Here is a 16,386-nt window from a genome sequence, read left to right as displayed (position 1 = left end):
GCAGTTTTCCTCAATCCAGTTTGCCAGGAGAGTAAACATGCCTCTGCACTTGGGTTTCAGGAATAAGTGAAAGTGAAAGCAGACAACATTTATTCTCAAGATACTCAAGCTTGTTATACAAGTTAGTCATCAGGTCCTGCAGCACCAAGATAAAGACATTTAAAGCAAAGCTCAAATACAAAGCTTTATTTGCTGAACATTCTATACTAGTCAGTTCTTCTTACAAAAAGGTCAGTTTGGAGCCTACAGGAAGAGTTGGTACAACAGTAGATGCCTTGAATGCTAGAAAACTAGAATCATTGTCATGATTCATGAGCTTTCCTCACTTTCCATATTGTTGAAATCAGCTGTGTTTGTGGTATGTCACAGGAAGGTAAAGGTAAAGGTTCCCCTTGACAATATTTGTCCAGTCGTGTTCGACTCTAGGGGGTGGTGCTCATCCCTGGTTCCAAGCCATAGAGCCAGCGTTTGTCCGAAGACAATCTTCCATGGTCACATGGCCAGTGCGACTTAGACACGGAACGCTGTTACCTTCCCACCGAAGTGGTCCCTATTTATCTACTTGCATTTGCATGCTTTTGAACCGCTAGGTTGGCGGGAGCTGGGACAAGTGATGGGCGCTCACTCCGTCATGTGGATTCGATCTTACAACTGCTTGGTCTTCTGATCCTGCAGCACAGGCTTCTGCGGTTTAGCCCGCAGCGCCATCACGTCCCACAGGAAGCTTTGTTGGCAAATCAGATTACTCAGGATAACAATGTGCTATCACTTTCTAAATGCAGATGGGTTTATCTTGTTTAGTTTGATTGGAAATGGCTGAAGCCAAGGTCCCTGATGAGAGGGTTCAGAAATCTTGTGCTGGATGAAAAAAAATAAAGCGACTCTGTAACATGTTTCACTCCTCAGAATGAAATCAGCTGACGGAGATGACAAGTAAGTATGGGATACCTGTTTACATGTCTACTTTCTGGGTTTCTTGGTTTCAATGGTTTAATTTAGCGGCCACCTACCCTATATATATTAAAGAGTCCTGGTCCTGCCTGGGCAGAAGTGGGTGGGGGAAATAGTGTGGGTCAAGCACTATATAACACAGGAGTACAGAATAGTTCCTTCAGTTAGTCAGCTGTGCCTGTCATTTTCAGAGCTTCTACTCTGTGCTGACAGCAAGATGTAATACACATAGCAAAAGGAGATAATTATTAGTGGTTCCCTCAGTAAAGAAACTGCTCTCAACTAAAGAGTCTCTTTCTGGGCTACATGCAGATAGGAGCAGGCTTGATATGTAACAACTGAGGTCACCACAGGCAGACAGGAGATTTATTTGCCCACTCTAACTGTGTCCAGGAGCAAAACCCTTTGCTTACTTCTACATCACTCTTCTTTGTTCTTAGATATTATCTCCAGTGGAAACTTCTTCACTTCTAGACACTGGCCAGAATCTACCTTATTGTTGTTGACCTTGTTGGGCTGTTGCAGAGCTTTTGCAAAGAGGTATACAATGTCTCCTTGTGGGACTGTGGGAGCTATTAGTTTCAATAGAGTGGTCTCTAGCTTGTACAATGGCAAAGCGGAGTTTGTGGGAAGATTTACAACTAGAGTCTTTTGTTCTACCAGACATTGGCAGGACACTGTCCAGTGTAGCAATGAGAACAAAATACATCATCTATGGCACCGGTTGGCCCAATGCAATCCATCTCTATTGTGTCTTAGGAATACCTGTAGTGTACAAGAAAATAGACCATGTATGAACTACATACTGGTGAGAACTGTGCTTGTTTTGCAACACTTAAAGAAAATGGGCATGTAGATAGATGGTGTTAAATGACAAAGTAAGGCACATTGTGGATCTGTCATAACTGTTACTTTTTAGAGGCTATAAATTTCACAGGCAAGGGGGAAAATACAACCACAGACGAAATAGATCATAAAGCAGAGGTCTATGTCTCTTATCTACTGCATCCCAAACAAAATAATATCACAGTGATTTCTCATAGTTCTTTAAAGTTTCTTGCTGCTTCTTTGCAACTGCCTGACTGTCATGTATTGTATGATTTAACAGATGCAGGGTTCATTTGATATTCTAGGACTGCTGGAAATTTAACAGATACATTTTACCTTCTTTTTTTTAAAAAAAGAAAAAGCAAAGAGCCCTCGGGAAGAAGCAAAGAACAGCAACTAAGAAATTAAGCGTTGATCAAAATTAGGACAACCAAGGAAAAATACCAGTTTTAGAACAAGATCCCGTGTCTGTTGAAGAAATGGGTTAGGTCAAGGATATAAAAGATAAGTTTGTATAGGCTTATATTAGAAAGGGGATATCTTGAAGCCAGTTTGCTAAAAAGGAAAATGCACAATGAGGGGAAGCTACTGATCTCTCATCTTATACAATTCCTCACAAAATGGCATCCCAATGTCTAATTTGGCTGGTTTAACATGCATTCTAATGTTATTTGTTTGTTACATTGATATTCTGCCTTTCCTCCAATAATCTCACAATGGCATACCTGGTGGTTCACCTCCTTCTGTTATCCTCAAACCTACCCTGTGGGATACGTCAGGGTGAAAAGGACAGTGGTTGGCCAAAGATCACCCAATGGTTTCTGTGACTCAGTGACGGATTTGAACCAAGATCTTTCAAGTCCCAGCCCAACCCTCTAACTACTCCATTATACTGGCTGTAGATCTGCTGTACAGTCTTGCAAGCGTTTATACAGTGGACCCTCTACTTACGGAATTAATCCGTATTGCAGCGGTGGCTGCAGGTCGAAAAGTCTGTAAGTCGAAGCTCCATTGACCTGCAATGCATTGAAAACTGGTTAATCTGTAACCAGCCGTTTTTGTTCTATTTTGGTTTTTTTCTGGTCTGTAGGTTGATTCTCCGGCTGCAAGTCGAACCTAAATTTTGCAGCCAGAGAAGTCTGTAACTCGAAAAGTTTGTAAGTCGAGCCGTCTGTAAGTTGAGGGTCCAATGTATAGAATTAAGCCCCCTTATTTTGATCTAGAGAGTCAGATATGAACTGCAGCCATTTCTCTGCTTTCCCTCCACCCCACTCTTCCTTGTAGCTTACTTGTCTGTTTTCTATTGGGAATTCTTCCCCACCCCCCACTCCCGAAGTTCTGCATTGGCAAACTTTGATTAGTTTTCACCTATCAAACCATGACTTCTGATTTTGGGGGGATTTGCTAGACTTGAGTTTAACTATGCAGTGAAGAAAATGGAAACGGATCCTCTGTGAAGTTACATCCAGTGGAAACGGCCATTTCCATAACACTGGAAAGGTGGGGCATACTTTCATTTTGCATTAATACTGGAGGCAAAAAGCTTACTTTTGAAGTGCCTGAGTTAAGAATAAATAGCCCACGACAGAAACCATTCTTGGTTAGGGTGGGAGGAGGTAAGATGACTCCTTCCCACTCACAGTTAAAAAATAGAAGGGATGTCATGGGTCATCCTAAATCATAGTGGTGTGCATGGCAGCCACTCCCCCCCCAATCCTTGCTATTGGTGTGCATGAAAAAGGGCTCTTTGCATATGCCAACATATAGGTCTCTCCCTAACTGAGAAGAGTCCTAAATAGATACCTCATTGATAGCTTTGTGGTGATGGGGAATAGGTAGCCTTGGGACTCCCCTCTTCGGATAACATCCCCTGTGCCCAAGTCACTTTGCCAGGTGTGCCTCATTTGGCACATTTAAGACTTGGAGCTCTGAAGGGAAACAAAACAAGGTCTTCTCTAAAAGATCGTTCCGGCCCACCTCTGCAGCAGGAATGATTAAATGAGCCACCCTCAGTAGAGGCTTCAAGAATGAAGAAATAGCAATGAATCATGCAGAGCCACAACGGACAGTATCTTTTATGGACAGGTGCTTTAGGACTCACAGGAACCATTAATTAAGGTACTGTATCAGGTTTGGGGTTTTTGTTGGTTTGTGTTTTTTTTTTATTTTGGTAGCATCTTACCTCAGAATCACTGATATGAACATCTAAGCCTTGTTCTTTCTGATGGAACTGTTCATCTCCTAAGAGAGTAAGCTTATTATCTTACTTGTTATCTAAATACATCAGTAAAAAAACCATATGGGGAAAAGTCTTCTTCATACAGTACTTATCTTATAGGCAGGTATGCAGCACAGAGCTTGGTTTGAATGTGAATCAGACCCTGCTAGCAATGGGCCATTGAAACAAGTTCAGTGTTTCACTGGGCTTCTTGAGGGGACCCAATCATGCCAATCACCCTCCCCATCCATACTCTTTTCCTATCCTTCTTTATTCTTTTACATACTCCGTTTGAAACAGTGCCAAGTTTACATTGATTGGTCAGCAGCTGTTAACTCCTGTACTATGGAGATTTCTTGGATAGAAGAGATCCATACAAGATCCCCCTTCTTTCCTCGTGCTTTGTTAAAAAGGGAAAGAGGACAACCAGGATCTTGGTATGGCAGCATATCTATCTGCTCAGGAGCAGGGGAGTTGAACCATCTCTTTTTCCAGGCCCCAGCTATTTTCCAACTCACATGACCCTTAACAGAATCAAAATCCTTCTGAAAGAAGCAGAGGAAAGGACAGAAGCTTGATAGGTCCCTTGCATCCATGAAGCTGCTTTGCTACCAGGCCTGTTGCTATATAGCTTGTTTGTTGGAACAGGACAAGAGGAGATGGAGGGGGGAGTGAGTGGCTAGCCTAGTTAAATTATCATCCTTTCTGCTCTGATTCTTCTCACAGCAATCCAGCAGAAGTATTAGACTTTTCAAGCATCCCTGCTCCTTTTCCACGATGTTCCTCATTTGGATGAGTACAAGGAGCAGCTGTAGAAATGGCAGTAGGCTCGTTGGCACATAGGAGGCTTAGTACTGAGTTGATGTGTCTGTCTGGGGTTACTGACAAACCTACAAGTATTGCTCAAAAACATTTTGGACCCGGATTATTTAGAGAACATGGCACTTTATTGCTCGGTGACACAGTGTTCCTGTTTGGAATGGATTTCAAGAGGGACCCATGGGACAGCTAGAATCTCAGCACCCTGGAGAGCATCAAGTGCCTTGCTTGATCCAACACAAACTAGAGCTTGATTGCTGGTTTTATAACTCCTTCCGGGACCACTCTCTTTCCTTAAAAATGTGCCTTAAACTGGCATCCATGCCTAAAGTGAAGTCTGACAAAACCAAAAAAAAGGTACTTCAATGAACACAAGGAGATTTATGAGAATATTAGCTCAAAATTGTAAAAACACATCACAGCATTCCAAAATAGATTTAAAATTTTTATTTTAAAAAGTGCTTAATTTAAGAAACTACAGATATATCATGTATGGTAATACAGCATTATATATAATGCAACATTATATTGTGATTATATTCGTTCAGCCTGGAGGCAGTTGGTGCAGCATGGCCTCTCCCATTTTGAAGAGACCCTTGTCCAGCAGGCCAAGGCAAAGAGGCAGTCCTGAAACCAGCAAAATCAGGGAGCTGGACAGGGTATAGATTGTATTTGTCTTCAGTGTGGAAGGGATTGTCACTCTCAAATCGGTCTTCTCAGCCACACTAGATGCTGTTCCAAGTCCTCGACTCAGAGAATGTTACCATAGTCTCTCGAGACTGACGGATGCCTAATCAATATTGTGATAATGATTCAGGTTTATATCACAAAGATATATTCTTATTATTTTACCCAGTCGTTGATCTCTTTATTCCAGTCCAATAACTACAAATTTACAAAACCATGTACATGTAGCATTGAGAACACCAAATGACTCCACTTCCTATACACATGTAGAAAGCAGGCCTTGTCCAAGCCTGCACTGCACCTAATAACAAATTTATTTGGGCTGAGGTGGGGGGAACTGTTGTTCACTTAATTCTCCTTCCACAAATCTGCTACATGAGCCATGACACTCCTTTCTGTGCTGAAACAACAACAAAAAACAAAGTAGAAAATGCCTGTTTATATGGCTCTTTATATGGCTGTTTAAACGGCTTCAAGCATGGAAAGATAACATTGAGTCTTAAAGAGAAAGTTGCCTCATTTAGTCATCAAAAACTTACACAGTGGCATATTAATGAAGTTCCTCAATTAATCATTTTTTTGGGGGGGGGGAATTAAATTTAAATCCACAGTTAAATTTAAGAATGCAAAACATCTATGTATTGAAGAAAAATCTTGTGTCTGGCTTTTGCAATTTACTTTTATTCCAAAGGCCAGGTCCTTAGTGGAGGTTCCTGCAAACAATAAAATGCTAGAGAGCTTCCTGACCTTTTATTTAATATTGCTGGAGTGTTTGCTCATTTACTCCTTCAGGCACCTTAGGGTCCGTCCTACATGTATTGTTTTGGCATTGACAGCTAATGGCATACAACATGAACATACTGCCCCAGGTTGAAAATTGTAGTGTATTGTTTATTTCATTGACCATTGCATTTGTAGAAAACTGGTATTTTGCAGTGTATCTGCAATATGTACCGTGAGTATACTGGACATATTGTACACGTTTATATGTGTGTGCATGTATGAATTTCTGCATGCCTCCCTCCCCACATATGCCCCTTGGGTACTGCTATCCTGTGGAGAGTGAACTGAACTGTTCCAAATTTGAAACACTTCTTTCAGAGTAGACACTCTATTTCAATTAGAATATGGGAGCTATTTCTTTCTTTCTTAAGGGTTACGTTTTGCTATGGATTTATCTTATGGAATCCTTAGATCTGTAGCAGAATTCTCTGCTGTAGTTTACAGGAGGATACAGAAAGCTCTCTGGCACAGTATTCTAAATATCTCAGAAAATGATAGATCCCATAATTCACTGGATGGAAACATGGCAGTTAAGGCGAACTCAAACTGCTATATCTGAGCAATGTAAGGTACATTGCTTGTCTCCCTCCCTCTTCCTTCCTACCAATAAAGTTCAGGAAATAGGAGATATCCCCTTTGGAAAGGTGATAACTTGCTGAGAACATTTGAAATTAGGAGAAAGGCCACATGAGATTTGACCAAGGGCATATGTGGCCTGAAGCCATGAATAAATAGTAGTAGCGGAACAATGTTCTTCATGAGAGGACAACCAGCAAAGATTCTGGCCTTCATTAAGATTAAGAGATAATATGGACTATGCGTCAGTCTCTGAGCTCTCATTTAGAGTACAATGAAATAAAACTGTTAACAATAGCTTGTGGTTATATTTTGAAAGCAATATGAAGGCTCTGGACTAGCCACGCATGATAATTACTGGAAAGGCTAGTCATCGTTTTACCTGCTTAAAAAATGGGCTGCTTAGACTTCCGGCTTGATGCTGCGACAAGACAGTAACAGGAGGACAGAGCTCTGTCCCCTGGGCTGAATTCTGACCTATATGGGACCCCCGGGGGTTAAAACCACCCCGAAGCATCCGGGAAACTCTCAAATCAACTAGCGGGCGGAAACAAGCAGCTGAACTAGCTTGCTTGCAAGTCGTTGGCAGCCAGCAATGGAGAAGCAATAAATCAGCCTAATTAACATCGTGTTACCACTGGGTGAGAAATATTTTTAACTGTATTGCTTTACTATGCCTGGACAAGACAATTCCTACAGCAGAAAATAGTGTCTTCTATTTCCCAACACTGACTGAGTAGTGGTGAATCTGGAGAGAGCAGGAGATGCAGGGAGACACAAGGAAAATAAATTGAATTTTAATTAGACATTTAATTATACTTCAAGGAAGGAAGTTGGGTATTACTCTGTAGTTATAAACTTAAGAATCTTTCTCCTGAAAACCTCATTGGCAACAACTCTGGGAAAATTGTTTATACTACTGTACTTGTAACAGCTATCTAAGGTGCTGGCAAAAAGACCTTGAACACTTTATGGCTGTTTGGAATTCCCTTTCTTTTTGAGGACAGAACTGAACTACAGATAAATGAACCCTGGAAAGCCCAATCCAGTCAAAGTGGAACTTCTAAACTGTATCCTGGGAAAACTCTCTACGTCTGAGACTGGATTCAAGCTTAACCCTAAAGATGATCAATCTATTAAAGTGGACCTATGGAAGCAAGTATTGATGGAATTGGACTGATTACTTTAAGCATCTGGACGACTTTCAGTTGGAATACAATTATTTGATATCTGGGACATAATGCCACCACAAGGACAATTTTGGGATGAAACAAAATCTACCCTTCAAGCAATTTTAGAAACAGTGGAATTCCATAACGAAGACATGAAATTATTCAAGGAGACGTTGAAGAAGAACTATAGTCAACAGGAGATAGGGAATAATGAACAAGGAAATGAGAGGGTGGTGGATGATGTATGCCAATCAAAAGAGTGGCTGGAAGAAATTATGGAAGAAAACCTAGGAGATTTAACTCTAACTCTGGAGCCAAGGAGAATTTTAGGTGTGCTAAGGGAAGATAAGGGGAGAGAATCAGCAGATGTAATTAAAAAGAGCCTGGATGATCTATTAGCGATAGATCAAATATATAAAATGTTCTCAGGTGGCACAAGGCACGGCAGAATTTTTAGAGAGATAGAAACAAGAATTGTGAAAAGACAAATAAAAGAAGGAGTTACTTAGAAAGATGAAAAAGGACAAAAATATTAAGATGGCCTTCAACGTGGAAAGCATGTACTGTATACAGTATACCTAACCTCTGGAATTGTAAGGGGGCATATCCTATATATTAGAAAAAGGAATTAAATTGAAATAAGGGATCACTAATCAGGGTTAAGACATAACACAGTGGTTCTTAAGGTAAATTGAAACTAGATATAAGGATGAGGTAAAACAAATAGTAATTAATGAACATACATTAGATATGATATTGATATAGAAATGATAGAAAATGTGGAGATAGAAATGGCTAAACAAGTATATGAAGAAAATCTGTATAAAATGCTTTAGATAACATCTGTTATGTGTTAGGAATCTTTTCAGTTATTACTGATATAAATACAAAGTTTGTCGATTAAATTACCTCAAAATTATCTAATTTGGAACCAAAATTACTTTTATTAAGTATGTTATGAGAAGACTTTGAGAACATTGTATACTATGGGACCAATATTACGAAAGTAGCCTCTAGAAATGGGGGATCGAAGGGGAGACCAGGAGAGGTCTCTCTGAAGCAGTTGGTGAGCACCAGAAGGAAGAAGACTGAGCAGCAACCTGGTATTTCTGCCCTCTGAAAATTCACCTGAGCACAGATCGGATGCGGGAGCCATTTTGGCAGAGAGCTGTGAGCAACTCCACCCCCACCTCCCGAGGAGAGGAGAACAAGCAATATGATGTTGAAAATATATAATAACAAAGTAAGTTGACGCTTTTGATTTATGAAAAACTTTATTAAGCTGAAAAAGAAATTAGAGTGAAAAATACTTGGCTGAAAGAAGATAAGGACCGGCGAGTTTTGCTTACCAGCCTGCTTCTTCAAGAATGAAACCGATTCTTAAACAGCAGGCTGGTTCAAGGCTGAAAGAGAGAACAGTGAGACAGAAAAATATTTTGTTTCTGGAAAAAATCCCAGAGTGAAATACCACTGAACAGGCTTTAAGAGACTGAAATTTTGTGAATGCTGTTTAGCCTGGACCTTTCTCCCTAGACTGTGTGGGACTCTAATAACAGAATCTTGCTGAGTTTTTGGAGAAGGAGGAATAAGCTTTTGGAAGAAAGAAATTGGACTGAATCATCACTGAGACGATGCAACCGACTAGACAGAGGAGCTAGGAAAACCAGGACTGGAGTTTTTTTTCCTTTTATTGAATTTTTGGGTTAATGGAAAGAACATTAGGCAGATTATAAGGATATTTACTAGAGAGACTGACTCCCTGTGTCTGCTGTTCAGTCTGGATATTTTTTTGGCTGGACTGTGTTGGACTCTCATAATATCGACACAGGTGTAATTTAAATTGTTGGGCTAAAAGTTGATTTATATACTATAATATTTGTGTAAGGATGGCAGGAAGAACCTAGGGGAGGTTTATGATTGTGGGTTGGGTTTGTTGATAAAATAGTGGAAATTTAGAAAAGGTATTTGAGGGTTGGCCACTTTGGTCAAGGATATAGTATTATTTATATAGACCCTACTCATTCAAAAGATTGAAATGGCCTCCGAAAAATTAAAATATCAAATGTTGGGGACTTTGTCTGCCCAATCTCAAAATTCGGGAATAGGGGCACAAAAATCAGATAAAGAATGGCAGGCTACCATGCAAAATATAATAACAACAGGATTTTAGCAAGTAAATAAGCATCTCAGCCAGATAGAAGATCTAATGAAAGAAATTATCAGATGTTAAACAACAGTTAAATGAAATTGTACTAACTCCAGAACTGCTTTTATTGAGTATGATACCAGGTAACATACATGGTCTAAAGCAGTGGTGTCCAACTTTGGCCCTCCAGATGTTCTTGGACTTCAACTCCCAGAAATCCTGGCCAGCAGAGGTGGTGGTGAAGGCTTCTGGGAGCTGCAGTCTAAGAACATCTGGAGGGCCAAGGTTGGACACTACTGGTCTAAAGAGTTACCCAGTGAGCTATTTAGCCACTACAGTCAGAAAATGTTATGTTAAAAATTGGATTACTGTCCTGGATCCATCCTCCTCTTCCAAATTTGGAAGAAAGCAGAGCTATGGAAACAAGAGGCGCATACTGAGAAAACATGGGAAGCGACAGAAAGGGATACTCTTTTAGGCGTGCTGAATGACTGTCCAAATCAAAAGGGAATTGAACGATGGGATGTTTATTATTGTTTATGATGGATGTATAGATCTTTCCATTTATATTCTGCTTTTCTCCCATTCCGGCTTTCCTCTCTTCTTCAAAGTTCAAATCCTCACTTAGCCATGAAGTTTACTGGGTGAGACTGGGTCAGTCAGCAGCTCAGATTCAATTTGAAATGCGATGAAAGCCAAAACAGAGGAAAAATACATATGTATTAGAGGCTTGAGCCACTACAAATCCAGCTAAGATGTTCCAATGCCTGATTTATCTGCAATAAATTGTCATAATAGGATTTCAGAAGATAGACAGCAAAGCCTGGGAGATTTGCACCACTGGCATCATATGATGCCACTGTTGTAGTATCAGAACAAACCATTCTTTGCATCATTGCAACTATGTACATTTACATGATTAAGTGCTAATCTGATTTAAGCTTACTGAACAACTTGAAAGTGCATTTCAAAGCAATAGTGTGCCTGGTTGACTAGGCTTACTGTGCATCTGTTGCATGGAATTGAAAATACATACTGAAAATTATCCATATTTTGCTTCCAGTTATTGCCCTAAGTGCTAGACAACTAACATGGACTATAAAAATAATACCCATAGAATATAGTTTTGAATGTAATTAGTTAATTCAGTCAAAGGAAAATATATTTTGCTGGGAATATTAAATAGGACAGACGTCTGAGAGCAAAAGAAATCAAATTACTCTTTTCCAGAATAACCCATGGCTTAAAGAGAAATACATTAGTCCATTAAGAAAGAGATAAACACCAGACTGATTGCATCTCTAAATGAGAAGAAAAATTGAGGAGGCTGCAGTTTTGTTTTAAGCATACTGAGTACTCCATCTTCATAACTGTACAAGTGCCACTGAAATGAACAATATAATGGGATGATGTTCCCTTATTGTCCCAGGCTATAACAGATAGGAGAATTGCATACATTTCAATGGTCTCTGCTTATCATAGGTTGGCTCCAGAGTTATTACTTTGCCCAAGTTAAAAACCCATTCTCACTTTCACTCCAGTGTCCTCCCTCTTTTCCCCATCAAAATTCTTACTTTACAAGCCTCTCTCTCTCTCTCTCTCTCTCTCTCTCTCTCTCTCTCTCCTCTAGCACTCATTCAGTATGCACTTAACAGAAGAGGCAAACAAATACTTATGCTGAGGATGTATTAAAAGCTAATTATCAGTCGTTCTGATTGGAGTTTTGGAGAAACCAATTTTGAGGCATATAAACAATACAGTTATTTATGAAATCTCTCATACCCATTACAAATCTTTTCTTTGTAATTCCTACCATTTCAGCGATCTTTCAGACAATTTCAAAATGGAGCCAATGCAGTTATTTAATTTAGAGAATCAATGTGTATGCCTAATTCATTGTTTGTGGCTTTTCCTGGTTTTGAACATTTCTCAGAAACAGTGAACCAATAAAAGGGGCTCTGAGAAAAACATATATTGATATGTTATTTCACTTTTATGCTGGAAACTCAATAGTATCTGTGCAAAAGTTTGTATTGCAGTCTCCAGCTGTTTTGCAGATCTTTCAGGACAAACATACTACTTTCTTTATAAGATTAAATTTGTCATCAGATTTTTTATTGTTAACTGTCCAGAATAATGCTGTGCACTAATAGGACAGCATAGAAATGAAATTGAATGGATGGATGAGTATTATTTATTGACAGCACTTTGATCACTTTTGTGTTTACCACAGCCTCCTGAAACGTTTGCAATAAAATATGTTAGAAAGAATGAAAAACAATATTGAGACTAACTCAAAAACCAAAATCTGGCTGGAATAACACAGTTTTGAACATGCAGTGCTCAGTTTAAGGTATGTGCAATTGAGAGTCTCACTATATGGTCAAATATTGCGAGATTTGCTCCTTTTATAAAATGAGTGAATTTGAAATATATTTTTTACTGACTGCATGGCACAAAGGCTGATTGAAATTGATCCAGCACTTTTTCCTCCCAAAGTGCCTTTTTTTTCTTTGCCTCTGGAGGCGCTTTTATTTCTTCAAGCTGGAACAATTCAAACTGTTTTTTCCCCTATGCAACTAATTGTGATATGTTCTTGTAGAGATGGGGGCATGTCTGTAGGTGGTGTTTCATTGGTGTGGATGTGATGTTCAGACCCTGGGGGAAATGTAAAAGCACTGACTGAATTGGGCTTCTCGCCCCATTGTTTTTTCAACAACCTGCCCAACCCCTGAAAATGCTACTTGGAGAGTTGACCAGGGGATGCTATTGAAAGGAGTGAGTTGTGATTCTGGGAAGGTAGTGAATTTAATGAACAATCAAGCTTTTTTGGGTGCTTTTAAACAGCTGGTTTAGGGCAGCCTAATTCCCAGAGCCTCACTTTAATTTGATCATGAGACAAAGCAAATCCACATTCAGCCTTCTGCTGTTTTATTTTTTCCTAACTAAGTCAAGATTTAGTCTATTGTAAAGCCAGTACAGTGGTGCCTCACATTACAATGTTAATTCGTTCCAGCGAAATCGCTGTAGAACGAAAATGTCGTAATGCAATTTTTAAAAGCCCATAGAAAAGCATTAAAAGCAGATTAATGCATTCCTAGGGGCTTGAAACTCACCATCCAGCGAAGATCCTCCATAGTGTGGCCATTTTCGCTGCCTGTGCAGAGAGGAATCCGTGCGAAAACACAGTGGGTGGCCATTTTGTTTACCCGGCGGCCATTTTGAAACCGCCAATCAGCTGTTAAAAAATCATCGCTTTGCGATGATCAGTTCTCGAAGCAGGGAACCAATTATCACAAAGCGAAATTCACCCATAGGGAACATCATTTTGCGATCGCTTTTGCAATCGCAAAAACATCAACGTCAAGCAATTTCATCGTCAAACAGAGCGCCCGTCTTGCGGGGCACCACTGTATTTGGCTGCAGGAGATTGTGTCAAGTTTTCATTCCTTGAAAACATATATTGGAATGATACCTTCAAGAAGCAAAGCAATGAGATGCTGAGAGAGGATTCAAATCCTGAACTTAAAAGAATGAAAGAATCAACTCAAATCCACACAGTTCCAAAACGTCATCCTATTGACCCACTGTAATCAGTAAGCTCACAAAAAGATCATATCGCTGGGCCAAAAATAGTTGGAAATGACCTAGTTGGAATGTCATTTCCATTCACACGTCTCCTGGGATTGTAATACTGGCAAGACTGTAACTTCCAAAGAAATGTTCCATAAGATAGTAGTGGTAATTTTCTCTAACAACTGCTAAGGAAGCAAGACTCATACCTACCACTAGCAGCAATATTATTGTGACAGAGAACTTCTGTGATGACAAGGAGAGATTCATGTGGAACCTTCAGTCAGAGTGACAGTTGCTGCTTACTCTGACTGAATGTTCCACATGCATCTTTCCTTGTCATCACAGAAATTGTTCCGTGTTCCATGAGGTAAGAGTCTGTGTTCGTAATTTAATTTAAACATAAAACCAAATACATTATAATAAAAGTGTCCTTCATTAATATAAAATGCAATTTATAGGTTAGCAAAAGATCAAGTGAAATCATTATCTGAAGGAATTTAGAAGCTTAAGTACTGTATGATGTTGGGAGGCACAAAAACCTCCAGCAAAACAACTGTTGTATTAACAACCGAAAACAAAACCACAGACCGAACTGTGCATTACTGGTTAAGGCACACTATGATCCTCCTCAGATAACATCTGTCCGTATGAGACTGGGGAAACATGTTTAGGTCAGATGTCAGATCCTGACTTGGGATGAACTATGGCATATAGAGCAGTTTTGAAAAGAATTATTTCTGTTAGTCACAGAGTAAGAACCTTTATGTTTTAAGTTTGTTACCTGTGATTACACATCATTCTAATGAACATTCTAATTAACTTGGCTCTTCCCTCTCTTTGGATGCCTAACTCTATTGTTTAACTTGTTAAAACTGAGGTTTTAAGTTACTGCAAGGTGAGAAATTTGAGGATGAGAGGAGATAATATGTGTAGGCTGCATTATCATTTGGGAGGCCCTACTTCCCATTGCCTCTCTGAAACTACACTATTAGTGTCTCATTTCATTCTAGGTCTTGATTTTCTCATCTTAAAGAAAGACTACGCTTTCCATTACTGGCCTGCTAAAATGCAAAAATGCAAATCAGAACCCAGATTAGACCAATACCATCCTTTGACATCAGCAGGCAATTCTGTGATGAAAGCGAATTGAGAGGTAGGCCTACAGTGATGTCTAATTATCAGAAGATGGTACAAAAATGTGAGTAGCAATTCCCACTTTACAGAATAAATAAAAAGGAGGGTAAGGACTAAGCAGTCTCTTAGTTCTTTTATTAAACAGGATACTAAGTATCATAAAGGATTTTTAACTGAGGCAGATCTCAAGGTCTTGTGGTTTCCTGATATCATACAGAGCAAAATCCCTTGACAGTCTGATCTCAGAATTGTTTTCGCCTGACTACTTATCTGATTATCCAGATCAGCACACTCATTCCCTGCTGATGGGCCAGCTACACCGTAACATTTGTTTGGCATCTTCCGGATTTATGCATGCCATATGAGTGTGCATCAATGCACATAGGCATGAACCATGGCATATAGGGCAGTGTTAAAAAGAATTATCAGCATTAGTCATTAAGACATCATTTCACAAACAAGTGATGTCAGCATCAGTAGGGAGATAGCAGAACATCAAGCATGGGGGACAGAGATTCACGTACTGAAGCATTTTGGCACATAATTCTGTGTTCTTCCAAGCAAATTTTTGAGCAAGACAAAATAATGGTCTTCAGATTTAAAGCAGCCACTCCTTTATTAGGACACATCCACCTTTGTGTTTCCTAAATGTGACAAGCATAATTACTAGTTGCTGAAAAGAAGCCTTCTCTTGTTACTGAAACTTAACATGCTTAGGTATCTGCTGTTTCTAGCCTTCCTCAGAGGGCAGATTGAGAATCCAAATATACGAGATGTCAGCTTTGCAATTAGAAGCTGACAAAACATTTTTTGGCTCCAGGTACATAGTTCCTTCAAAGCTGCATTGCTGAGCATGCGGATTTGCAAAATTAATCCCTAACTTGCCTTTTGATAGCTAGTCACAGAACAAACACAAGCTAATTTGCAACAGGGAATACCATTTCTAATGACATGTTAACTATCTTTAGTTTACCCCACTATTGACCTAGGAAAGGGCCTTTTCAATGTGTCTTTTAGATTATGGAATTGTTTGCATAGGAAGGTCTGCCATCATTTTCCTCCTTCTCTATCTGGAAACAGATTAAGACATTCCCGTTTACTTTTGTGGGATATGTTATGGAGAAACTTTATATTTGTTCAGTATTTTTTTAAAATCACATTGGATATCTTTATACATGTACTTCATTGTATGGTGGATTAAATGTATGAGATTTATTATTTTGCCAATAGTAAGCTAATTTGAGTATGTTTTAAAAGAGATATTTTTTCTATGTGATGCTGAAATCCAATTTATAGCTGCTTTTCAATTAATTGGGCAAAGTGCTTTAGTCAACTGAGTAATTAAATTTTTGCAACACTAAAAAAAACTGAGAAGAGGCAAATGATCAAAGACTATGTCCTAAGGCTGATCCTTTAATTAAAGACAGCTTCATGTTTTCAGAAAAGGAAGCCCACTGTTACTTCTTTATCACAGTATACTTTGCTAGGTATAATCT

At 39.3% G+C, this 16,386-nt stretch overlaps 1 long non-coding RNA gene across 1 annotated transcript; it reads left to right on the top strand.

Moving 5' to 3' along the window:
* Nucleotides 1-1,364: 1,364 nt before the first annotated feature.
* On the top strand, nt 1,365-14,954 carry LOC140708380 (uncharacterized). Its single transcript, XR_013537453.1, has 3 exons — nt 1,365-1,491; nt 12,414-12,533; nt 14,767-14,954. It is a non-coding gene; the product is annotated as an uncharacterized LOC140708380 (long non-coding RNA).
* Nucleotides 14,955-16,386: the final 1,432 nt, after the last annotated feature.

This window comes from Pogona vitticeps, chromosome 6, assembly GCF_051106095.1.
Source record: "Pogona vitticeps strain Pit_001003342236 chromosome 6, PviZW2.1, whole genome shotgun sequence".
Taxonomy (NCBI): Eukaryota; Metazoa; Chordata; class Lepidosauria; order Squamata; family Agamidae; genus Pogona; species Pogona vitticeps.
This window is presented reverse-complemented; position numbering and strand designations above follow the sequence as displayed.